Consider the following 25,025-nt stretch of genomic DNA (forward strand, 5'->3'; position numbering starts at 1 on the left):
TTGCTGCTGGAATTCTTTATTTGCCTTTGAAATGCAAATAGTTGTCACTATAAATCACTGCTATATTAAAATGATATTACAGGCAAATTTAGCAGGATTTACTTTCTAACAAAGTCGAGTTTGAGCTTTAATAGTGTTTGTGTTTTCAGGTGTGATCAATTTACTATGGATGCAAAACAAACAACGATTCATGAATAGGAACAGTCCTGCACTGAATTCACCTTCACGTTTGTTCTAATGTTCAGTTTATGTTGAAACAAATACAAATAGGAACATGTGGCAGTGCAACACAATATAATTCAATAGGACTAGAAACCACAGCCTGAATCTAAATTAACCGATCTCTTGGTTGTTTACACTAGTGCATATAATGAACTATGCAGTAAATGTTAACAAAACGTCAGCATTAGGTTTTTGATATAGAGGGAATCTACAGCATCTCCTGGCCCAGGGATTAATATTTAAAGCAGTTCTATTATTGATTTGTTTAATATTGTTCAGTGTCATTTGAATGCACATAGTAGATCTGTATTGATCTACACAATGCAAAATATATGACTGGGCTAAAAAATGAAACTGCAGTTACTCAAATGATCGCTTGTCGCAAAAGTGAGTCAATCCCATAGACTGTATATAAATATGGACAAGGCGTCCCCACTCTTTTGCATTGCCCAAACCGACGCTAGATTCACAGGGATACAGTGGCGGCACAGTGAGTTTGGAGCCACGATATCAATGACCTGCCCACACTTCCTCTAGACTCACTCACATTTTCGTTTTATTAATACTATCTCTGCCTCCACCAGTTACAAAGAAATGTTTCCATAGTGCCAAATACCTAAAACAAAACTTATCAGAAAAATTTACATAATACACACTGCATTATATTAACTACCTAAAATGAGAGAAACTATCCTTTGCGCTTAGGATCTATACTGCAGATGGTCACCAGGGGGAGCTCTACTTGCTTTGGCTTCACTTTTGAGAAGCAGTTCCGCCGTCCATCTTCATACGTGTTTTCAGCCTGCTAGATAAAGCGGTACTGGGGTACTTACATACACTGCCTATTTTGTTGGACCACCTTTGATTACAGCACACATTCAATGTGGCTTTGTTTCAATAAGAAGCTTCTGCAAAGTCACACGATTTGTTTCCATCCAGTGTTGTATTAATTTTTCACCTAGATCTTGTATTGATGATGGGAGAGTCTGACAGCTGCACAAAGCCTTCTCCAGCACATCCTGTCTGGACTCTGTGGAGGTCAGTCCATGTGTGAAAAGAATGTCTCATGCTTCCCGAACCACTCTCTCACAATTTTCGTCCTTGAAGGTGATGGTTCCCAACCATCCTTCCAGTTTTTAATAATGCGTTGGACAGTCCTTAACCCAGTTTTAGTAGTTTCTGCTTCAATCTCCTTAGATGCTAATAATTTGACCCTTCTCAAACATATTTTCCATGACCGCGAGATGTGTCTTTCCACATGGTTGTTTAACAAATGAGAAGCTACTCATCGCATCGGTTGGGGTTAATAACTTGTTGCCGGCTGAAAGATAATCACCCATGAAGTAATTATCCATTAGGAGGCTTGTACCTATTTGCTTAGTTCAATCCAGGTGGCGACTTTTTTCCCCCCATCAGGCAGTGTATGTTATTTATTTGAAACGTTTAAATAGTATCAGTGCTTATGTATATTTAAGCATGCGGCTGAGCTCAAAACAAAGGTTTGTCCTGAAATATAGAGCAAAAGAAAAAGGGAACTGAGGAGGAAAGGAAGGGAGGGATGTCAATGTAGCGTTTGGGCAGAAAGGGAAAGCGGAGTCGAGGTTAAAGTGGGCCTCACCCCTTGTTTCTTACTTGAGTGAGCATTCAGCATCCTTCACCCTGGGGCTCTGTCCGCTCTGTCCTCTGTGTGTGTGTGTGTGTGTGTGTGTGTGTGTGTGTGTGTGTGTGTGTGTGTGTGTGTGTGTGTGTGTGCGCGACTACAAAGAGAGGCAATGGACACTTTGAGGTCAAAGGAAAAAACATCACAGGAGTAGAGAAATAGCGAAAATTACAGAGTGGTGAGATTGAGAAAAGGACAAAGGAAGTGTAAGGACAAATGAAGGTTCAGATTATGCTCAGTGGGGTTTGCGAATGCTCATTCAACACCTCCGCATATAGTGTGTTCAGGATGAGGCGACTAGACGAAGCAAGGTTGGATATTTTGAAAAGCAGAAAATCAAATGAGCTGTGAACTTCAGTTTCAGTTCAGAGATGAACGTAAAATTCTCATCCAGGCCCAGCCTCCAAAAAAATAAAACTCTTCTTCTCAGGGTGAAGGATGCTGAATGCTCACTCATCACCAATACGAACATACATCCTGTAGATTAATGAGGAACGAAAGAGATATTTTTGACAAACCTAAATCTCCAGTTAAAAGTGGAATATTTCCATCCGAACCGTGTTGGAGTGTGACGTGGTGCAAAAAAAAAAAAAAACTACACTTACAAGTAAAGTGCTTCAAAATTATACTCACTAGATTGAATAGTTCCAGCATGGATGCATTTGCTTGAGACACACACACACACACACAGAAGATTATCAGTCACCCAAAGAAGCCGCAAAGATAACGGAGGTCATTTTTTCTTTAACTTTCTCCTCACGGGATTCAAACCCAAGACCTTGAGGCCACAGGACTGATAGTGCAGTGTTTCAGTATGTGATAAATTGACAGATAATTGGCAGAGAGTGCAGAGACTGATTCAGGAATTAATCAAACAGACGCGCGGACACACACATGGAAAACGTTGGCAGATGTAGAATTATAGCCTGTAGTAACGGAGATAAAAATGCACAAACACTGACACACATTTTAATGATTTTTGAAATGCCTGCGTGGGGAAACAGAAGTCTCGCACAGAAATGTGAAAAAGTGTCCATCAATTACGCACGCACACACGGGGTCCGGAATGTGAGTGTGTCCTCGGGCTGCGGTTCCTATTAACATCCTGTATGTGCCGCGGTGTTAACCGCCCGCGGTGCCAATCAACTGAAATGCCAGTCTGGAGCCACCGGCAGGAACCTGAGTTGTTATATCCTGCTATCTTAGTGTCTTCTTTTTCCTGCTTCCTGCAGGGAGAGAGACGGAGTGAGACATGCAGACAATCAGGAGAGTGGAGAGGGACAGATAAGGAGGAAGGACAGAGGCAGAAAGTAGAGCCAATATGGTTACGGACACTTAAAGTTCTTGGTGGATTGTTTAAGTGGTCATATTAAAAAAAAAAAAACAAAAAAAACAAGAATCTACTCATGGACCAAACTTTAACAACTTCTTGAAATAAACCTTTTCAATTGTAATTAACCTAAGGCCAAAAAAAAACTTTCTTAATTGTTTCTTTCTTCATCGTGATTAAAACAGATTTTCTTCTATTATTTGTTTTGCAAAAATCATGTAATAATACGTCTAATACTACACCACTCATGTGCATAAAACATTTTATTTTGTGTCAAACATGTGGCCAAAACTGGCCCACTGGAGGGTCCAATCTGGCACACGACATGCAAAGTGCAAAAATGACACTAACTGCAGTTTTTAAATAAAACAAACTCAGTCATTCTCATATCATTTATTAATTTCTCATGACCACTTGTTCTCGAGAGGGTTGAGCGAGGGGTTGGGGACGTATATATCTGGACAGGTCACCAGTCTATCACCAGACAGCTCTTCTTGCTTTAGCTGTATAAGTGTAAAACAATAAAAAAAAATAATAATAAAAAAAAGCCTTCTTGCACTCTGCATTTTAGGTCATTAATAAAAATGTGCTATAAAAAGCATAGTCTGTATGTATTTGTACCACAGACATATAAAGATGGATGGCGGACTCAAAAATTAAGCCAAAGCAAGTAGAGCTCCCCCTGGTGTTTGGCCGTGGTATAGATCATAAGCTCTAACTCCTCTGTGTTTTTTAAAGGATGTTTTGAGTACTTTTAGGTAGTTAGAATAATGTTGAAGTATGTTCAAGTGTTATTGTTTGTTCTAGTTAGTTATTTGATGCTATAGAAACAGGATGTGACATAATGACAACCACCAGTTGCCACGCCAACCACTCTGTAAAGCACTCTCGTGGGACAACTTTTAAAAATAAGAACAGTGTATAATCCAACCTTTCCTTGTAACTGGTGGATTTAGAGCAGATAATAGTATTAATTAAATGAAAATGGAAATGAGACTGGAGGGAGTGTGGTCGGGTCATTGATATCGTGGCTCCACGTTGCTGCCCGTGTCCCAGGGAAAATAGCGTCAATTTGGCCAATGCAAGGAAGTGGAGACATGGCATCCATATTATACAGTTGATGATTTGTACTAAAAAAAAAAAATAAAAATAGAAGTTGTTGTTATTTATTTTGTTACTGGTCCGGCCCGCTTGAAATCAAATCTGACAGTATATGGCCACTGAACTAAAATGAGTTTGACACCCCTTATTTACAACACTCTGCTATATAAAAACATTATCAAAAGCTTAACGCTGTGAAGAATGATTCTGAAACTGCTTCGTAACTCCATGAATTCAATGTGTGACTTTATTTGTGCGGTTTGACTATATATGAAAGTCTCTTTTTCCTTTTCTCTACGATACCGAGAACGTCTTAAAATATGAGACGCCACATAAGATGTGAGTTCCCATCCGGCCTCCTGTCACCTGCTTTTGCCTGTTATTTGTTTGTTTGGCTCTAATTAGGAGAAAGAACACAGCCTCGGTTTGGCGCTGAGGTGTTGAGAGACGGATCACGAAGTGGCTGCATTATAAGCAGTATGCAAACCGCACTGTTTAATGACGACTGCCAGGACTGCGTGTCCCATAGCCTGTGCTGCGCCGCACAGCTGAGTGTGTTTGTCAAATGAATGACGAAGCAATTCAATAAATTAAATTCTTACGTCGTAGTTACGACGCTGTAACTTGAAAATGTTAATATTTGATGCTTTTATTAAACTTCAAATTAACTCCATTAAATTGGCGTTAACTTTCAAAATTAAAATGATAAAATAACCCAATTAATTCTGGTATAATGTGTTGAACAAGTCTGGTCCTGTTATTATCACCTGAAGACAAATATCCAGCCGAGTCGAGCCGTGCAGCGTGGAGGCAGTGTCTGGCTCTGTGTTGGATGAAACTTTGGAGCTGTAGTTTGCCGGTTCTTTGGTGACCTCCGTTAATCAAAAGTCAGCTTTTGGAACAACAGTCAGTGGCTGTGCCCTGGCAGGATGGTTGATGGTCATAAGAAGGAGCAGAGAGACGCTTGGCTGCAGCGATATGGGATTCCTCTCAGGGTTTCTGCTGGGAGCGTTGTTCTTGTTTTTTTTTGACACCGGCAGTTATTCTCACTAACTCAGCACGTCTCCAACAGCAGCACACAAGCGCTGATAAACAGACTGTGGACAGCACCAGCAACGGCTAATGAGCTAGATTTTTATATTGGGGTAGCTGGTAACACATCCAGAGCTAGCACGGGCGTCTGGGGACAAAATGCACCGTATGAATCACAGAAAATATTTATATTTTGCAGCATATGAGCTCCAGAATGAGCCTGATCAGGTTACTGAATAAGATTTTATCAACATGCTGTATATCATTTTCTTTCTTCAGTACCGGTAAACAACTTCCTGTGTAGGGCCGCAACAATGCACTGACATGATTGGGTGTGTCAGTACACATACATACATCCATTTGCATGGAATACGTGGTTTATGATGCAAACTTAACACGACACTGAGACCTATAACTAAACTACAGATGACAGCAATGATTTTAGTTTGTTCATAAAATGTTATGTAAACGGGTGGTATGTATGTTCTTGTATTTTTTTGCACTAAAACATAAGGATAAGTTATTTATAGGTTATTATGGTGTTATGTCACTGGTCCGGTCTAGATTTTTATATTGGAGTAGCTGGTGACACATCCAGAGCTAACACAGGGATCTGTAAAAATAACAGAAAATCTATATGGAGTGCAGCAGATGAGCATCAAAATAAGCCTGATCAGGTAACTGTGTTGACGGGCTGAACATCATTTTCTTTATTCAGCACCAGCACTTCCTGTGCAAGGCTGCACGGCACACTGACAGGGTCTGTTCTGGGTCTCAGTGTTGCAGGACCAGGCTGTCAGAAATGTTTCAGTTCTTGAATAAAGACCTAATAAAATTTAATGTGTAAATGAAATGGTCTACGACAGCTGAAAAGAACACTATACACTAGCATCATAATGGAGAAGATCCCGGCACTTGCAGCCTCACGTCTCGCATCAGACAGCAGTGACTGTTTAGGCTACATAAAGCAGACGCTGATGGACTTTGGAAAATGTTGCTTTCCGTTGCGTTTGCAAATTTTGCATTTTTTTTTTTTTTTTTTTTAAACTGAGCAATGTCAATTTCCCATCCAAATTGCAATCACCAGTAAATTATCCGGGCCATTTTCATTCCATTTATGTCATCAGAGTCGGATTTGTGGAGTGTTTTGTAGTCCTCCGTAGGGGTTTTCCAAGATTCAAGGCGACGCGCTTGCACACAGCGCCGGCTTGTGGTGGAAGTTTCTGTTACTGAAATCAGAACGCTTGTGCGTTTACTTCAGTATCTGCGGATGGGCTCCCGGCAAAGCCCCAAGCATTGACAGTGGCAAATGAGCAAAGAATATACAGTGTAGATCTGTTTTATGCTTAGTATCTACTAGAGGTCAGTCACGTTTTTTGTGAAGCTTCTCAGTCATTCGGGTCATGGTATATCCAAAAAAAAACTTTAAAGAAAGTCAACTGGACTAGTACTAGATTGGTGGGTTTGGAGGCCAGGTCAACACCTTGTTCTGTTTTCAGTGTTTTTTGTGTGTGTCTATGTCAGGCTGCATCCTAGAGTGTCATTGCTGTGGGGTTGGGGCACCTGGTCTGGTCTAGATGGGTTTGGAGATTACACTAGATCAGTGCTATTCCCTTGACCTGTCAGTGGTTTTAATGTTGTGGCAGATCGGTGAATATCGATAACAGTGTACATTCACTGTATAGTTCCACTTGTGAATTCTGCATATCGTCTGTTTAGATCATTTTCTTTGTGTCCTGTCATCATATATGTAGCTCCACAGTGGGAGTGGGAGAAACAGCCTTTCTTATCTCTGCTGTATGTTTTAATTAACTCTGCATTTTTAATTAATATTTTAATGTTAATTTGTCAATAGTTAACACAGGTTCTTGAATGTTGAACCTTGGATCCAAGCCCTGTAAATCACAGTCAACACTATCTGCACTAATTAATGGCAACATGTGGTAAATATCAGCTTTCCTAAGATTTCTCATAATGCAACAGGAAAATGTGTTCATGTTGGTACACACTGGTGGTTTATGCAAATTAAGAATAAATATTATGATTGTTTATGATACTGTCATATTGTATTAGCATCATGAACAGGCCACAAATCAACGCAAACCCTTTTCCCGGCATTAAGCCACAGGAGCCGGTTTATCTGGCAGAATCCCAAACAGGTAACAGTCCAGACAAAAAAAAAACAAAAAAAAACAAGCTTAAGTTATAAAATAATTGAGCGAGCTGCTGATGTGAATAAGAAGCAGCTGATGAGAGCAGCGCCGCACGTCCATCTCAGTTGCAGTTGGATTGGGGAGGACTGCAAATGAATTGGTTAAGAGGGACGGGATGGGATCGGCTGCCAGTGACAATTTACTTAGACCAGCGCAGATCTATGGGAGAGACGGAAAGCCCTCTGTCCCTTTGTCTCCGGTCAGCTTCAGTGGGTTGCACAACTTCAGAATTTTTTAAAGCCAACTATTATGTGATGAAAGTCAAGTCTGATGAAAACGCAGTGGAAAATGAATGAAAATCTATATTCTTGACCTGAATACATACACAGACAGCTCATGTGCTACATACTGTGTGCTGCGTGTGTATGTATAGCCTGTATAAAAACAGGCTGCAACTCAGCACCATCAATAGCATTTAATGGTACTCCACATTGTGAGATGCTCCTCCTCTACCCACTACTCCACAGCACCCCCTCAACTGCATACACATTTCATTGCATGTTTTGGGCTAGGGTTCTTGCCAGAGTGAAACATTGTAAAAGTTTATGGCCAATACGGGAATTGAACCCACAACCTGAACCCACATTATTAGCACCACACACTAACCAAATGAGCTAACCAGCCTAAGGTTAAAGGGCATTCATGCTTGTGGGGTGATCAGTGCTTAAAGCGTCGTGGCACAGCTGAGAAGTCGGCAAACTGATTAGTCCGCTAGTCTGTGCAACCCCTGGTGTGAGTGTGATTGGGGATTCAGTTAAGATCGAGCTGCTGCACTCAAGCATGTGTTAGGAGTGTGTGTGTTTTAGGTGTGAGACCACTACAGTATGTGAGTAAATTAAACACCAAGCACACCCGTGTGGATATGGTATTCATCAATATATACGTGAGAGCAGCATGCACGTGTGTCAATGAGGTTTAATTGAACAGACATTCTAATCTGAGGCTTTTAAGTCGCTCATTAGTATTCAAGTGTTGCTAATGGGTTCATACTATATGATCTAACTGTTTTCTGGAGTGGGCAGTACGTAAGCTGTTGTGTAGTATATGTATGTTCCTGCCGTGAAGGACAAAAACGAAATGTGGAGAGAATTAATAATATACAGTAAGAGTCAGACTGCCTATACAGCCCCTAATTGCCTTAAACTGGAGCTTTTCATGGCAGAGATGCAATTATCCTAATCAGTCTTAGCCCACATTTGTAAAGATTATTTATGCATCACATTGAAAGAGCAGGAATGAAAAGAAATTGCATTTCTCATAAAAAAAAAAAGTGGGAAGAGAATGAGTCACAGAAACAGGCGGCAATTACTGCACGAAATCAGCCCCCAAGATGCAAACAGCTGATTGATGGGAGATTTGTGATACAGCTGCACAACCTCACAGGCCCACGTCCAACTTGGTACAGAGGCGAAAAATCGGCATAAAAAGACAAAACAACAGGTGTCCACTGTTGGCGCTCAGACAAGAACGCCCAAGCAAATACATTTATACTTAAAAAATGTTGGCGCACAAACCATCGGACGGCCGTTTCATCTTGATGCAAGGTGTGTAGGAGTAAATGTTATTTTGGGAGGCAAGCCCAGGGTGGACAGATTTTAACAGCTCCTTAATCTGCACTAGGAGGATAAATTAAACACGCCCCCAGATCCGGTGCGTGTACGTTGTTTGCGTGGGTGTGTTTGAGCCCCAGCCCCTACCTCACTTCTTAGTATTTTCTCTTTTAAGTGTTGATCCCATAATCCACAACTGCAGAGAGGAGACAGACGAACAGACGGTAAGGTGGTGGAAAACCAAGTAAACACCACAACACCAGGTCAGTTTCTCCAAAACGGTGTCGTATTTAGCAGTGTTGTGTTGAGGGGGTGTGGTAATTCTTTTGGTAATGAGACAGTCCTTGGGGGTGTTTCTGCAATTTCAACTCTGTGCTCTACCTCTTTTTTAACCTGTTTGTTTTGTTTGCATATGAGCGTTTAATATTCTTAAGGTTCAATAAATGTTTGTGTTCTTGGTTAAATTGAGAGTTGCAACATTTGTTGTCACTGTGTAACTTTTATTATTTAATGGAGGGAGAAAAGGCAGAATCGCCTCCAAATAGAAAAATCAGCAGCAGGTATCGGCCACGGCTGATGAAAAATATTGGTATCGTTCCTAAAAAATCTGTATCGGTCAATCTCTAGTTGTGTTGTGTGTTGTCGACGAAGGGCTCAACAGTAACCCTCTCACATCTTGAGCATGACACATGAAATATCATTGCTTTCCATCACAATTTTTTAAATGCATGTATTTTTTTTGTTTGTTTGTTTTTACAGGAATTCTTTTGCATGGATTATTTCTCAGACACCACGATTATGAGTAAATGCCAACCTGGCTGTTTCAGCTTCATTGCATAGCCACGTTTCTCTCACAGCTGTACCCAGTAGTCCACAAGAGGGGGACCATATTCCTATAATCTTTTCCTTCTTGCTCTCGAGAATAAGAGTTCACGGAAGACGAATGAATTAATGAGCAACTAGGGTGAAACATCCAAGTTTACAAACTCATCAATGATTCAGACACTTTCCATTAGCAGAGTGGCTGACAATGAAATTCTCCCCGAGTGACTTCAGGATCCAGTGCTTTTATTTGTTTGGTTGTCTCCCTTGTGAGTTTGATGATGTTTCATGGAAGTCTCTTTATTGTTTACCTCCTTCTAAATATTGCTTGCATTAGTCTTTCAAAAAAATGATTTTATCTGTATGAAGTACATTATGACTGTGTATCTTATACAGTGCGTGTTTAGTCCTTTTTTCTTTTGATGCTCCGTATGATACATGTCCATTATCTGGCGACAATATTAGACAGGTGGTCATAATGTTCTGCCTGATCAGTGTATACATACTGTATTTCCTCTAACGGCCGGGGCCTTATTTACTCAGCCGCCCACAACACCGTCATTATTGGAAGCAGGCTTTTATTAGATGAGGCCTTTATTTTAATTACCTTTGTTTCATATCGGTGCGTAACGATATATTTGTTTTCCCACCATTTACTCTTCTTTTTTTTCACTTTAGCAGGCACACCATACACGCAACAACAGGTAGGATTAATAAACGAATAAATTACATAATTTTATCAATTACATAATTTAGTTTGAAATAAACAGGGTCCATTTATTGGGAAAATTGACCTAGTTTGTTTTTTTAACGGTGCCTTACACACATGAAATGAAATTACCACAGCTTAAATGGTAGGGGGTAACCAAACAACTTCTTCTTCCGGGGTCAATATTAAAGCGTTTCGTAGCTTTCTCTCATGTATTTTGCTCTGCATATGTCAAAACCTTCCTCTCAAAGTTCACGTCAAGGTGTCTTCCTCGCGCCGTGCTGCTAAAGCTCTCTGTTGTTTTGACTGTTTCGTTGACAATCTGGGTTCATGTGACACTTCAAATGTAGTTGCTGCCACCTGTGGTGCCTGTGTATTACTAAAACTATAATTGGCTGACGAGTGCATCCAGGCTGTATTTGAGGCCGGCCTTTATTTGTTCGCGTAAGCCACGCCCCCGGCCATTATAACTAATTGAACACTAATTGAATCAGCTACTAATTAAATACCGACCACTATTAAAGGAAATGCGTTACATACATATACACAAATGATATGGGTAGATCACATATTTTTCCCTTTTAAAGATTCGTTTTTGTGGTGACTTTATGTACACCCACTTTACACACTTGATATGCTGAGTGCTTCAGACAACTTCTCCCTTCACCCTCAGTATTAAATCATTAAAGCTGCGTGGCCAAAGTGAAGCCATTATTCGCACGTCTGTGGTGAGTCATAGTTTATTATGAGTTGTCAACAATGCGTTCAGTGTACTTCGCTGTGTTGCCTTTACGATAATGCACATCTGAAGCTGAAGGTGGTGAGCTTGAGGGACGAGGCAGGTCGGCCTGGATGGAGAGAAAAGGTATGGAGGTGGGGAACGGGAGAGAGAGAGAGAGGTAGGTAGGGTTGTAATGAAGGAGGTATCGATTTTCTATAGAGGCTCTTTAATCAGCAGCTGTACTGTGACACACTATTGAGGCAGTGTGTGTGTGTGTGCGCGTGTGCAGAACCAAGCCCATTCAAATTACACTTCATCTTTGTTCTCAGTGGATACCCAGAGTTGAGTGTGTGTGGGTTTCAAACTGTTTAGTGTTTCAGATTGCATGTTTGTGAATTCCTTTGTTATATGAGCAGCGTGTGCGCGCGCACTCGTGTGTGTTTGTGTGTGTGTGTGTGTGTGTGTGTGTGTGTGGGCAGGCGGTGGATAGATAGATGAGGCTGCCCAGTAGATGGATGAGTGCAACAACCAGTCGTTCATCATCTGGAGAACAAGGAAGGAACTAAATACCGTGATGGAGAGAAGGGAGAGGTGGCGGGATGGGGGAGGTGAGGTGGGGAGGAACGTGGGGGAGAAAAGGGAGCAGTGGGATGGTTGAAATGAAAAGAGGAGGGCCGAGGAGCGGGGGGGAAAAAAGGGAAAGAGATGAGGTGAAAATCAAAAGGAGGGGAGTTTAATTTCCCACATATTAAGAAAATTGAGTATTGGGAAAATGGGATAAATAGCCTGGAAGCCAGCCTGACTTCAAAGGTCAAATAGCCAAAGAGGCTTTAATTGTCATTTTAACCATATTGGTGCAATACATAGTGAGATGAGAGGATGTTACACAGGACCGAATACAATACTGGGGACTGGGCGTAAAGTGCACGCAATTTTTTAATGCGGGAAGTTGGTCTGCAGTTGCTTCTTTTCACGCTGATTATGCTGAGTTGAATTTGACCGAATGACTGTCGGACTTCCGTTACTTGACAAGTTTGATTGTAAATACGGACTTGGAACAGCAGCGTACCAGATGAGGCCCATTAAATGCATTCTGGGATACCTCAGTGTCCTGAGTCTACAGGAGTTACCTTCCAATGTGTTCTCGATAAAACTGACGGAGCAAGAACACATCGGGTGTATTTGGACTGTACTTGGTCAGATTATGACAACTTCTGACATTTCACAAGAACACATTAAAATGGCTCTGAGTGGTTGTAATGTATCCAGTTGCATGTGGAGGTATTTCTTTCTCTGTATCAGAATAGAAAATGGCACGCCCGTTGTCAGGCCCATATTCTGATATGAAGTGAGTTTGGCTCCACAATAGTGGATGAGAGAAAGGAAAAAGGTACTAGACACGGACATGGACGCTGGTTTTTAACACTGTGTTCTCCTACTTTGTTTTTCCTGTGCGTCATCTCATTTCTTGTGTCCGATTGTTTTCTTTTGAATGTGTTATGGAAATCCAACCCAAACCTGCATAAGAACCCATTATTTTTATTTATAGACTGTATTTTAAATGCCACCATTTATCCTAATGCATTCCTGCTACAGTGTCATGTGGCCTTCACTTTTTGATTTGTTTCTGCAAACTGTGGCAAATCAGTTACCAGGCTTCATTCGGATTGTTTTCATCAGAAAGCCGGTTGCACCGTGTCTGATGTCGACTTTCAAAAATTGCTTTGTGGTTGATTGTCATATAAACTTGAACTTGAGTATTCTGCACCATTTTGTAAACAGTGTTCCCTGCAAAGAAAATGGGAAGACAGGGGAGCACAACCTTTCTGCCTTCACGGGAACGCTGGACCACAGCCAGCTCACCTCCATTCAGTTGAAAATGGAAGCGGATACATTCATTGTTGGGGATCTATAAAACTGTTATTTAATGAATGGTTGATTCAGTAAATTGCCCTCTTATTAATTGTCTACCTGTGCTGATAGTGAACTGATGTCGGGCCTGCAGTGATTGCGGAGCTGAAAACAATGCAGTATCGATCTGTCCATCGGCTGTCCCGGTTCCAGGAACAACAGTTCATTAATGCAGTCTAAGAGAGACTATCTGTCTCTATTACTGCCTGTTGGCCTGCATGGCAATGATTTATAGGCAACCTGTGGAGGCAATGGAGACAGCTAATGTTGCCCTTAGTGAGAATGGAAGACTCAAGTGGGATGAAGCCAGCAGTGAGCAGCAGGCTGTCAAGCATGCACGAATCACTGTTCAAAGCTGGTCAGACTCACCAAACATATTGTGCTTCTGTGTCCACACCTGGATATTTCATTCAGTCACCAGGTGTCTTCCTCAGGGCCGTGCACGATTCAATTCAATGCTGCACTGCAAAATTCATTCGCGCATGTTCTTGGAAAAGCTGCCTGGAAACGTGACGACCACCAGCCGCACAGTGGCTTCGTTTCAGTCTGGGACATTTGATGGAAAAAAAAAAAAAAACACAAAGAGGCATTGTTTGTAAATCAGAAGGCAATGGCAGGTTTTCATTGGTGTTTCTCAAAGTTTGGTTTCAGTTCAGTTTTGTTTCACTTGCTAGTTTCAGCTCAATTTAGCTTTTATTACCGTAGTTTAAGTATTAGCTTAATTATTTATTTATTTATTTTTTACTTTAATATATGAGTTTTGGTCAGGGGCTTGATTTAAGAGGTAGAATATGTCAAATAGAATAGGGCATTCCAATACAAACAACACTTTGTGAAGGCAATTAACTCATAGTCATGACTAACGCAACAATATGGTATTTTATTTAGTAAAATACACAATATTATCTTGTGTTTTTGGTGAAGTAAATTATTAAAAAAGATATTACCTCCAAAGTGAAAGTGGTGAAGACAGTTTGGACAACAGGGAATATCTGAATGTCAGCCCAGATCAAGCTTGAACTTGAACTGTTTATAAATGCCGGCGTGACTGAGGCCTCACGCTGCCTTCACAGTGGGTCGGTGTCTTTGATTCCTGGACAGATTTTAGAGCAAATGATGAAGGAAAATTTATGTATAAAACATAAAAAATCTACAAGTTCTCGGTTTGAGTTCGATTAATTTCATGTGGTAGTTGGATCGTGGTGTTAAGAGAAGGCTCATGCAGGTGCATCTCACCTAATTGGATGACAGCATAAACATATGTTAGTTGAAGATCTAAACACTGACACTTCTCCACATCCCAAATTTCCACAGCTCAATTTTTTGCACGTTGTCCAATAGAACATAATTTTACCACTGGTATTTTTTCAAGAGACTAAAAGGAAATACAAGTAAGAACAGTAAAAAGGTGGGATTGTGTTCTTATGTCACTGTGCGCACACAAATAACTGCTTGTTTCTATGAAGTTTCATTTGCTTTGACACAATAACAAAAATCAAAGAGCCTGTAGTCAGGAAAATTATTTGAAATAACTTCTCGTTTTAAAGCAAAGCCTCAAGCTGCTTTTACAGTGTTAAATGTACATCATCACTGTATGATGTTCAAAGCGGTTATTTTTATGATGAAAGGCTGTAATGTACTTTTCGAGGTTCCCGCCGCCTTGAGGAAAACAACAACGAAATGGACCCAGAAATGGAGAGTACATTTCCACCAGTGTTGGAGTGGTATTAAAGTATATTCCGCCTTTAATATTGTGAAATTGGTTTTAAAAAGCAAAAACAAAGCGTGGCCTGTGGAGAAGAGACAGCAAGAGTGAGTTTTCAGGACGGTCTAAACTAATTCTTGCTTTTTTTCTTTTTGAAGGATTATACCATTTTCAGACATTTTCCTGGAACACAAAGGATTTGAACTGGTAGTGCTTGTGACATAAATACATTTAGATAATTGCAGATAGACTGAACCCCTACAGCTCTGGCCTTGGAGCTTTGGTCATAAACCGATTTTGAACTTGTTTGCTGGTGGTGGATGAGAGACGCCCTGAATCAAATGTAAGTTAATGTTTGACCTGTAGATGTAGATTCCAACTGAAACATTTACACTGGCGCTGAATCCAAGGGTCCGATAAGATGGTTGCATCAATCAGAGAAGAAGAAATATTGCAGGAGTTGTTTTCCCCAACTTTAAAGACAGAATGAGTCTCATGCACTTCAAAAGATGATCACATTTTTAACGTTGCTGTCCACACGAATTCCAGATTTGTTCATCTGTTCAAGCATGTCTTTGAGCAGCTGGTTGTTTTGCCACCTCCGTGTGTCTGTCCCCCCTGAAAACCCATCACATCATCTGATGGCATGAGTAGAAACAATGAATTCAATTAAATCAGAGTGAGACCATCAGCTCAAGTGTTTACACGGTTATTAGGAACTGATAGTCTCCTGCTGAATGGATTATCAAATGTTTATACTACCCTTTGTGGTCTGATTGAAAATGTCTTCCAGACATTCAAATCTGTTCTGATTGAGGTGGTTACATAAAACATTTCAACCTTGCAGGGCTGATTACTAGTAAAATACTAGTTTTCAGCTGTCAGCTGACATGATTTCCTCAGATGGGTTATTCCACAGCTGTGGTTAGATATTTGCATATTTGTCTTTGTCTTTGTCTTTGTCTTGGTTTGGTTTGTCTTGGTTTGTCGCACGTTAGCCGAAGTGCTAACGGTAAAGACTAGTTGGTCTAGAGTCAGTGGAGACTGATTTGTGGCTAGGGCCTGCTGAGGCCTTTCTGCGAAGTGTTCTCCCTATGCCTGCATTGGTTTTCTTTAGGTGGTCTGGTGGGTTTAACTGGTGATTGGCCATTATGTGTGCATGCAAGTGTGACCGGTATTTTGACTCTTTGTGTTTGTCTCTTTGCAAGTTCTGATTAGCTTGTCTTTCAGTGGCATGCACCAATCAGTCGCAATGTTAAAACCACTGACAGGAGAAGTAAATAGCGTTGATCATTTTGTGACAATTCAATGTTCTACTTTTCGACAGACATGTAACACCCACCTAGACCAGACCAGGCACCAGCCATCCCCAGCAGGATGCAGTCAGACACAGACACACAAAGAAAAAACAGTTTAGAAAAAACCCAAAAAACATGAAGAACAGCACAAGGTGTTGACCTGGCCTCCAATAGATCCCAAACTCATCAGATATCTGTGGGATGATCCACAGGGACCCCCCTCCCCGCTCAACACATAGGACCCAAAGACCTCCACTAACAACATCCTGTAGCCAGACACCACAGGACACCCTCAGAAGGTCCATGTCCATTCTCTGATGAATCACAACAGTTTTGGAGGCACAAAGGAGACCTACGAGATTTTATGAAAGTTATAATGTTATCGCTGTGTTATCAGGTGGTCATAACAGCTCTTAGAAAGCTTCCATCTGATTCAGGATTGAAGCAAGAGCACAGACAGGAATCACATAACTCCAATTTAGCTTAATTGCATCTGTAAAATCCTTCTTCTCCATTCTTCGTACGTACAAGGCCCTTCACAGCCCTGCCCATCCTATCTTAAAGACCTCAAAGTACCAAATAGATCACTTCGCTCTCAAAGCACAGATTTGCTTGTGTTTCGTAGAGTTTTAAAAGTAGACTGGGAGGTAGAGTCCTCAGCTACCAGGCCGCCCCAGTGGAGCAAACTCCCAGTTCAGTTTCAGGAGACAGACACATGCTCCACTTTAAAGGTTGGGCTTAATCTATCTTCATGATAAAGCTTATAGTTAGGGCTGGCTCAGGAGAAACAGTCCTTACTTGTGCTGTGGGTATAGGCCGCTGGGGGACTTTCTATGATGCACAGAGCTAATTTTCTTTTCCGTGCATTTGTGTGCTATTACTGTAGAGCATGATACCAGCTGTATGTTCTTTTCTCCATCACTTCCTCTATACCCGCTAAGTGTTTCTACGATGAATATCTCAAATGCTAGCTCTATCTGTTTTTTTCATTTATTATCAGTCTCTCGTGTAACATGCGTCACCTCCTGCATATCTGTACTGAGGTTTGTTGCTCACAGTGCCACGTTTCTCCAAGCAGTTCACCAAACCTCAGCGGTTACACACAAATACAACTAGTCGGCAGCGGAGGCTTGAAGTGGCATCACTCTGTGGGCTCTGCATTGAGGCGCAAGAGAGAGAAGAGAGAAAGAGGAGGAGATAGTGAGGAGAGGCTAAAGAGAAACAACAAGGGAAAGAGATGTAAGATTTCATACAGAAAACACTGGCATTAATGGAAGACAATATTATCAATATATACTGATCTACATTTTAGCAGTATTTTAGAATTTCCTTTTATAACATATTTGACTTTAGTCACATTCCCTCTTTAATGACAGAGAGGTTGTGTGTGTGTGTGTGTGTGTGTGTGTGTGTGTGTGTGTGTGTGTGTGTGTGTGTGTGTGTGTGTGTGTGTGTTTGTTTTCTTGTTACTTCTTTGAGTAATTTCCATTTCCTTGAGTCAGACTCTCAATGTGTGATTTCCATATTTGTTTGCGAGTCTGAATTTCCATGTGGATTTGCCTGTGCAGTGAGGTCTGCAGTGTGTGTGTGTGTGTCTGTGTGTGTGTGTGCGCGCACCCAGCCCGCAGCCTTGCTTGGGGGCTTCCAGCTCGACTCTTCAGTTATGCATCAAGCCAAGAAGCCGAGTGAGTGTCTGTGTGCCTTTCATGGATCTGAGTTTATCCTTTTGCCACAGCTGTTACCTCGAGCAATAATTATGTGGGAGTGTGTGTGTGTGTGCGCGCGCGTACTGCTGTGTGTGTGTGTGTTTTTCACAGGATCTTCGAAAAGGCAAAATGAAAAGAGTGGATTTGGAATGAAATTTTAAAAGAATTTCAAGAAGGTGGAGATGGGTGTTGTGTGTGAAAGTTTGATGAATATGGGCGTCAATTCACAGACATTAATTTACATGCCTGGTGCGTTGGAGCTGATGCTCTTGTGAGGGGTGATTTAAATGCAGTATTACAGATACAGATTTCAAGCCACATAAACACAAATAGATCAAATGTTGATGTAAAACTTGTATCAAAGCACTAATTGTCAAGATTAAAATTATCCAAAACCATGTTTACATCCTTACTAATTTACCACGTTGTTTCACTGCTGGTTTTCCTCTCCTGTGTTTATCTCTAAATGAACATAACTTATAAATACTTTGCTAATGTAGTGTGTGTTGCAGCCGTTTCGCTGTTCAGTTCCTCCCTGCCCCCCCTTTGTGTGGAAATGAGCGCTTTTACCCTGATGGCAAATGCATGTTTGGGTTAATGGCGGCCAGCTTTCGACAGATGAAGGTCATCTGTGAGAATATGAAGTTATTCAGTCGAAAAGCACTTTCCTAAAATTGATTGTGACATTGGCTTTGTGGGAAAAAAAAAAATATAACATGATCCCAGCGTAACTCACTGACCTTAAGAGTCCAAATATGCTCGCTGGATTCAATACTGAATACCTCGGCCTCAAAATAATCAAATTTCTTGCATTGCAGTTGGAACAAAATGCAATGGTAAAACATGAATGTGTATAAATATAAAAAGAAAATTGGCAAGAAAATGTTTTTCCAACCCAGTGGGAGATATCCTCTACTATCTTCTGCTACCGCTTATCCTCACTAGGGTCGCGGGGGTTGCTGGAGCCTATCCCAGCTGTCAACAGGCGAGAGGCGGGGTACACCCTGGACAGGTCGCCAGTCTATCGCAGGACTAACGCAGAGACAAACAACCATTCACACTAACACTCACACCTGGGGTCAACTTAGAATCACCAAACAATATAAACAGCATGTCACTGGAGGTGGGAGGAAGCCAGAGTACCCAGAGAAAATCCACGCAGACGCAGGGAGAACATGCAAACTTCACCCAGAAAGACCCGAGCTGGTACTAGAGATTTGCTGAATTTAATATATGTTTCATAAAGCATATGGCCTTTTGTAGAGTTAATGTGCAGCGCTGATAATAACAGTACATACAGTGCAATTATTTTTAAAATGATTGGATCAGGCTGGATGGTGCACAGGTGATCTAGGAGCATAAGTAAGAGAAGCAAAGCTTTTGTGAGTCACCAGGGGAGGACATTTTGTTCCTTCTTTGTTCAGAAGATCGGTATCAGATCGAGGGGCAAAAAAAACTTGATTAGGACTTCCCTAGTTAAAACACTGCTATAATTTGTAGTAGATTATAGCCTTTCTGTGAATGGCAAATAGTGATTATATGTTCAGCATGTACTGTAACTGTGTGTGTTTTTTGTATACTGTGTTGTGTACAGGGTTAATAGTGACATGTTTTGACAGTAATGGAGACATTGTACAGACAATATGGTAATTACGGTAATTCAACTCTTTACATCAAGATTAATAGCCCTTGTGACGTCACCCACCGGTTTCCTGGAGAGAGGTTTTGAAGCTCAGTGTGGTGTCTCTGGCCGTTGCCATCTTGAGTGAGTGCTAACAGACAGCTAGCTACTTGAGTCGGCATTGAGCTGTGCTGTAATCATGAAAGGAAAACATAGCTACAAAACTGTGACTTTAACCGGGCTGTAAACATGTTTATTTCTGCTGTTAAGTTGAACATTTTAACACATGATGCATTTTTGGTGCCTGCCTCAAGTGGTCGTTTGAGGAACTGCATTTATTGACACTTAGAACTTGGCTTTATTTTTCAGCCCTGAAGATTTATGCTCGGTCTTTATTTGTCTATACAAGCGAACGTACTGTAATGCTGAATATCTGACCTTCAGGTAGAGGCTGAAAATTACTTATTTTTCTCCATTGCTCTTGCTCTGTCTGAAACAGAAACAACTCACCCTGTGACTAAATCAGTCTCAGGGACGAGGAAAGTAGTTTCTACCTTGCTCCACATTTGTTGAGGTTCCGTCTCTTTATCTCTACCCAGCACATGGGCTATTTCTCTTTCTGTCTCTCTCAAACACCCACACAGACACACATATTGTAAGTTGACTGAAAAAGGTTTAAGGCCGTGTCCTCAGAAGTTCAAGTCGGTCTTCCGAACCGCTTCCCTGAACAGACGAAAAGTTTAAACACATCTTCCTTTCACATGTCACTGATGAGGTGAATCCAAGTGAGGGCTGATCCACCTCAATAGTACAGTGCAACTTATATAGTGCATAGAGCTGAATCAACGGATTACAATTTTATGAGCAGGAATTTATTATACGGTAGTTGCTTTTGCCTCGAATAGGCTCTAGTGTTTGTTCTTGCACCTACTGTGTACAGATGGATAACACTGAACACAGAGATGGTCACTGTTGCTAGTAACAAAAGCTGGGGCTTACGTACATAAAATGTGATGTAAAAAATATTCTCTAGCTGTTGTGTCTGCAAGCTTTGGCATACTGAGGCGGTGAGTTCAGCAGCTTTGGGGTCTTGACTGCAAAACCCTGGTCACCTTTTATCTGGAACCAGGATTTGGGAACAATCGGGATAATTCAGAGTTTACAGTCTGGCTCCAGATTATTTGCTTTTTGTTGCTTTTGTGTGCTGCAGAGCTTCCTGCATACAGTGGGGGAAATAAGTATTTGATCCCCTGCTGAATTTGTAAGTTTGCCCACTTCCATAGAAATGATCAGACTCTGGTTTTTATGGTTGTTTACTGGTTATGGGTATAGACAGAATATCAGTTGAAAATGCATAAAAAACACACAATCTAAAAGTTATAAATTGTTATGTATTTTATTAAGGGAAATAAGTATTTGATCCCCAACAATTCACTTAGAATTCAGGCTCCCACAGATTGGCTGGTGCGCATGTGGCACACAGCTGTGCTCAGTCAACTAATTACCAATACTCCTGATCTTAACTCATCATGTATATAAAGCACACCTGCTCTAAGAATCAGTTTCTTACATTCCAACTTCTACAGCACCATGGGCAAGACCAAAGAGCTGTCAAAAGATGTCAGGGACAAGATTGTAGACCTGCACAAGGCTGGTATAGGTTACAAAACCATCAGCAAAAGGCTTGGTGAGAAGGTGACAACTATTGGTGCCATTATTCGCAAGTGGAAGACCCATAAAAGGACCATCAACTGTCCTCGGTCTGGAGCTCCCTGCAAAATCTCGCCTCATGGAGTGAGGATGATGATGAGAAAGGTGAGGGAGCAGCCTAAAACAACACGGCAGGAGCTTGTTAATGATCTGGAAGCAGTTGGGACCTCCGTCACCAAGAAAACAGTTGGCAACACACTGCGCCGTTATGGATTGAACTCTTGCAGTGCCCGCAAGGTCCCCCTGCTCAAGAAGGCACATGTACAGGCCCGCCTTAAGTTTGCCAGTGAACAACTAAATGACTCAGAGAAGGCTTGGGAGAAAGTGCTGTGGTCTGACGAACCCAAAGTTGAGCTATTTGGCATTAACTCGACCTGCCGTGTTTGGAGGATGAAAAAACGTGAGTATGACCCAAAGAACACCATACCCACGGTTAAGCATGGAGGTGGAAACATCATGTTTTGGGGCTGTTTTTCAGCAAAGGGTACAGGGCAACTTCACCGCATTATGGGGCCAATGAATGCAGCCATGTACTGTAACATCTTGGACAAAAACCTTCTTTCCTCAGCAAGAACACTGAAGATGCCTCGTGGGTGGGTTTTCCAACATGACAATGACCCAAAACATACTGCCAGGACAACAAAGGAGTGGCTCAAGAAGAAGCATATTAAGGTCATGGAGTGGCCTAGTCAGTCTCCAGACCTTAACCCGATCGAAAACCTGTGGAGGGAGCTGAAGCTCCGAGTTTCCAAGAGGCAGCCAAGAAACTTGAAGGATTTAGAGACTGTCTGTAAAGATGAATGGGCCAAAATCCCTCCTGCGCTGTGTGCAAACCTGGTGACCAACTACAAGAAACGTCTCATCGCTGTGCTTGCCAACAAAGGTTTCTCTACAAAGTACTGACTTGTGTTGTGCTTGGGGATCAAATACTTATTTCCCTTAATAAAATACATAACAATTTATAACTTTTAGATTGTGTGTTTTTTTTATGCATTTTCGACTGATATTCTGTCTATACCCATAACCAGTAAACAACCATAAAAACCAGAGTCTGATCATTTCTATGGAAGTGGGCAAACTTACAAATTCAGCAGGGGATCAAATACTTATTTCCCCCACTGTATAGGCTGGGACTACATCTGCGAAAGCAAGGGCAGCTGGACTAAAATGTATGACATATGACTAAAAATGTATGATGATCTACTCAGGGTCTAGAAGCTCAGAAAATCCATTAAGTCCAGTTGTTTTCAGATTTTCTGGATATAGACTGGGGTGGTAAGTGTTATTCTCATGGCCTATTTTTCAGTGTTTTCATTATCAGGCCATGTCTTATGTAGTTTCTTGTTTGCGAAAGCTTCAACCTTGCTGTTAAGTACAGGTGTACAAAATTAATCAGTTTAAAGTAAACAGGGCTCAAAAGTACCTACCAGAGTGCTTTTGGTTCTCCCCCAGACACGGCCCTGAAAAAGGTCTCACAGCAGCAGTTCCTTAGTCAGAATATGTTCAAAGTTGCCCCATTAAAAAGGCTGAAAGTTCCAGTAGTGGAAAAAAGGCCAATTAACTCCCCCAAATGTCTACATGAGTGATCAGCGCTATCAATTTGTTCAGACGATAGGGCGAAACTTCAGCCAAAGTGAGCTCTTTTCCATCTTAAAGTTCTGTATCTGCCACGGGTCGGTGGCCATGTGAAGGCTGCATTCAGGATGATCAGCGTCATTTAGCCGATGCAAACCTCGGAGGATGTGGTTCAGAAAGTCTCCTATAGTTTTAAAAGGTCAGTGCTGTTTGTGACTGTATCTCGGCCTCAGCGGTGAAACATCAGCATTATTGGCCTGAGAGAATATTGACTGTGAGCCCACAATGACTCATTCTTTCACAGTATTACCACCTTATGTTGTACACACAGTTCGTGGAAGCGTCTCTAATCCCAAGGCTGCTCCCGTCTAGTCTGTTCTGTTCATCACCATGAAGTGTTTCTCCCTACCGGCTCCCCGGTGCTGAAATGACCTTTCCTCGCTGAGGGCAGAGTCGCTTCTCATCCTCTAGACTGAAAACTCGACTCTTTATGATGTACTTCACATTATCGTCTCACCGCAGCTTCTCTTAGCTCGCCCTCATTGCTCTGCCAAATCCTCCTGACAGCACCCATGTCCCCCCTTTTTTTTATGTAACGCTTCACAGAGGTACACGATCGATATTTAGTTTGGAGAATGATTTGGAAACCTAAAACTTTGCACTGTTCGTCATTTAGAGTGATTTTACACCTGACCTCTTTGGTTGGTTTCGAGTCATTAATGTCCCTTACAGTCTGCTCAGAAGAAGGCCTTTCCGCTTTCCGCCTGCTTTACATTCGAGACACGTCGTGAGATTCATCGTGACAACTGAGATCCACTTGCAGTCTCATCTAATAACGCTCATAATCAGGTCACAGTGAGTTCCTTAAGACAAGATAAAGATAAAGAGAGACATCAGGCCCAGCGATGTGCCGCATGCTTTGCTGACTGTCTCAAGAATGTGACTATTTCATAATAGTCCCCCTTTTTTTTATTTCTTCTACCCACTTCCTCCACCGCAGCAAATGGTTTCCAACATTTTCCCCAACGTCTTTTGACACCAGCGCAAATATAAACACAGCCATGCCTCATGTAGTGAAGATTATATCCCGAGAGTGATGCTAAAATCAACAGCAACAGGGAAGAAAAAAACTGAATTTCCCCCAAGCCTGAAACAATGATTTTTAGAACATTTCGTTTCGTTTCGTTTACTGACATGCCAACAAAATCTTTCCGGCTCAAATATTCAACCCATCAAGGCATGAATAAAACAAAATTTCTCATCCGGTTAGGAAAACGCTAGCTAGCTCTTGTCTAAAGTGATTACTTTATCAAATGACAGCCGAGACATGGATGCAGGAGTATTTTTTTTTCTTTTTACAGTAAATTCTTCTACTTATCCTCACTAGGGTCACAGGAGTTGCTGGAGCCTATCCCAGCTTTCTTTGGGTGAGAGGTGGGGTACACCCTGGACAGGTCGGCGGTTTGTCACAGGGCTAACACAGAGACAAACAATCATTTACACTCACGCTCACACCTAGGGTCAATTTAGAATCACCAATTAGCCTAACGAGCATGTCTTTGGAGTTTGGAGGAAACCGGAGTACCCGAAGAAAACCCATGGAGACTCAGGGAGAACATGCAAACTTCGCACAGAAACCTGACTGTCTTGCTGGGAGGTCCGGCAGCCACTTTAATGCATTGGTAGGATTCAGAAAGCAGGGACTTGTAGAACGTAACACTTTGCAACAGAGTCACGCAAATTAAACAAGAAGACACTAAAACAGTACAAAGATATGTACAAAAGGGAGCAAATGGTCTACACTTCTACACTGTAGAATTCTTAGCTGGCATTGGGCAACAGGATCTTTGGAGCAGTGGTCAGAGAAGCTTTTGGACCGAAGACTCACAGGTTTGCCCCGTGTCCATAGCTGAGGTGCCTCTAGCAAGTACCTAACCTCCAAACTGGGTGCAGCTCTGAATGTACACACTGCTGTGTGAACGAATTGAATTCAATTCAGTTATCCTATTTTTGGACAGCGGGAAAAAGCCAAAGCACCTGGAGAAATCCCATGCATGCACAAGGAGATGTGATGTATTGTATATGTCCAAATCACGAGGCCCTGAGGAGCTTACCAATCCTTCTTAAACTCATTTAGCA

At 41.6% G+C, this 25,025-nt stretch overlaps 1 protein-coding gene across 3 annotated transcripts in view; it reads left to right on the plus strand.

Annotated features, from left to right (window-relative positions):
• raly (RALY heterogeneous nuclear ribonucleoprotein) overlaps positions 1 to 25,025 on the plus strand; it is a 119,185-nt gene that overhangs the window by 50,079 nt on the left and 44,081 nt on the right. The window contains exon 1 of one of the 3 annotated variants that reach the window (XM_047584126.1): positions 9,292 to 9,371. The exons of the other annotated variants lie outside the window; for them this stretch is intronic. The gene's annotated coding sequence lies outside the window, so the exon portion shown is untranslated. Of the gene's footprint in view, positions 1 to 9,291; positions 9,372 to 25,025 lie in introns of those variants that run through there. 3 annotated transcript variants of the gene reach the window in all.

The sequence above is a fragment of the Mugil cephalus genome, chromosome 4, assembly GCF_022458985.1.
Source record: "Mugil cephalus isolate CIBA_MC_2020 chromosome 4, CIBA_Mcephalus_1.1, whole genome shotgun sequence".
Classification (NCBI taxonomy): domain Eukaryota; kingdom Metazoa; phylum Chordata; class Actinopteri; order Mugiliformes; family Mugilidae; genus Mugil; species Mugil cephalus.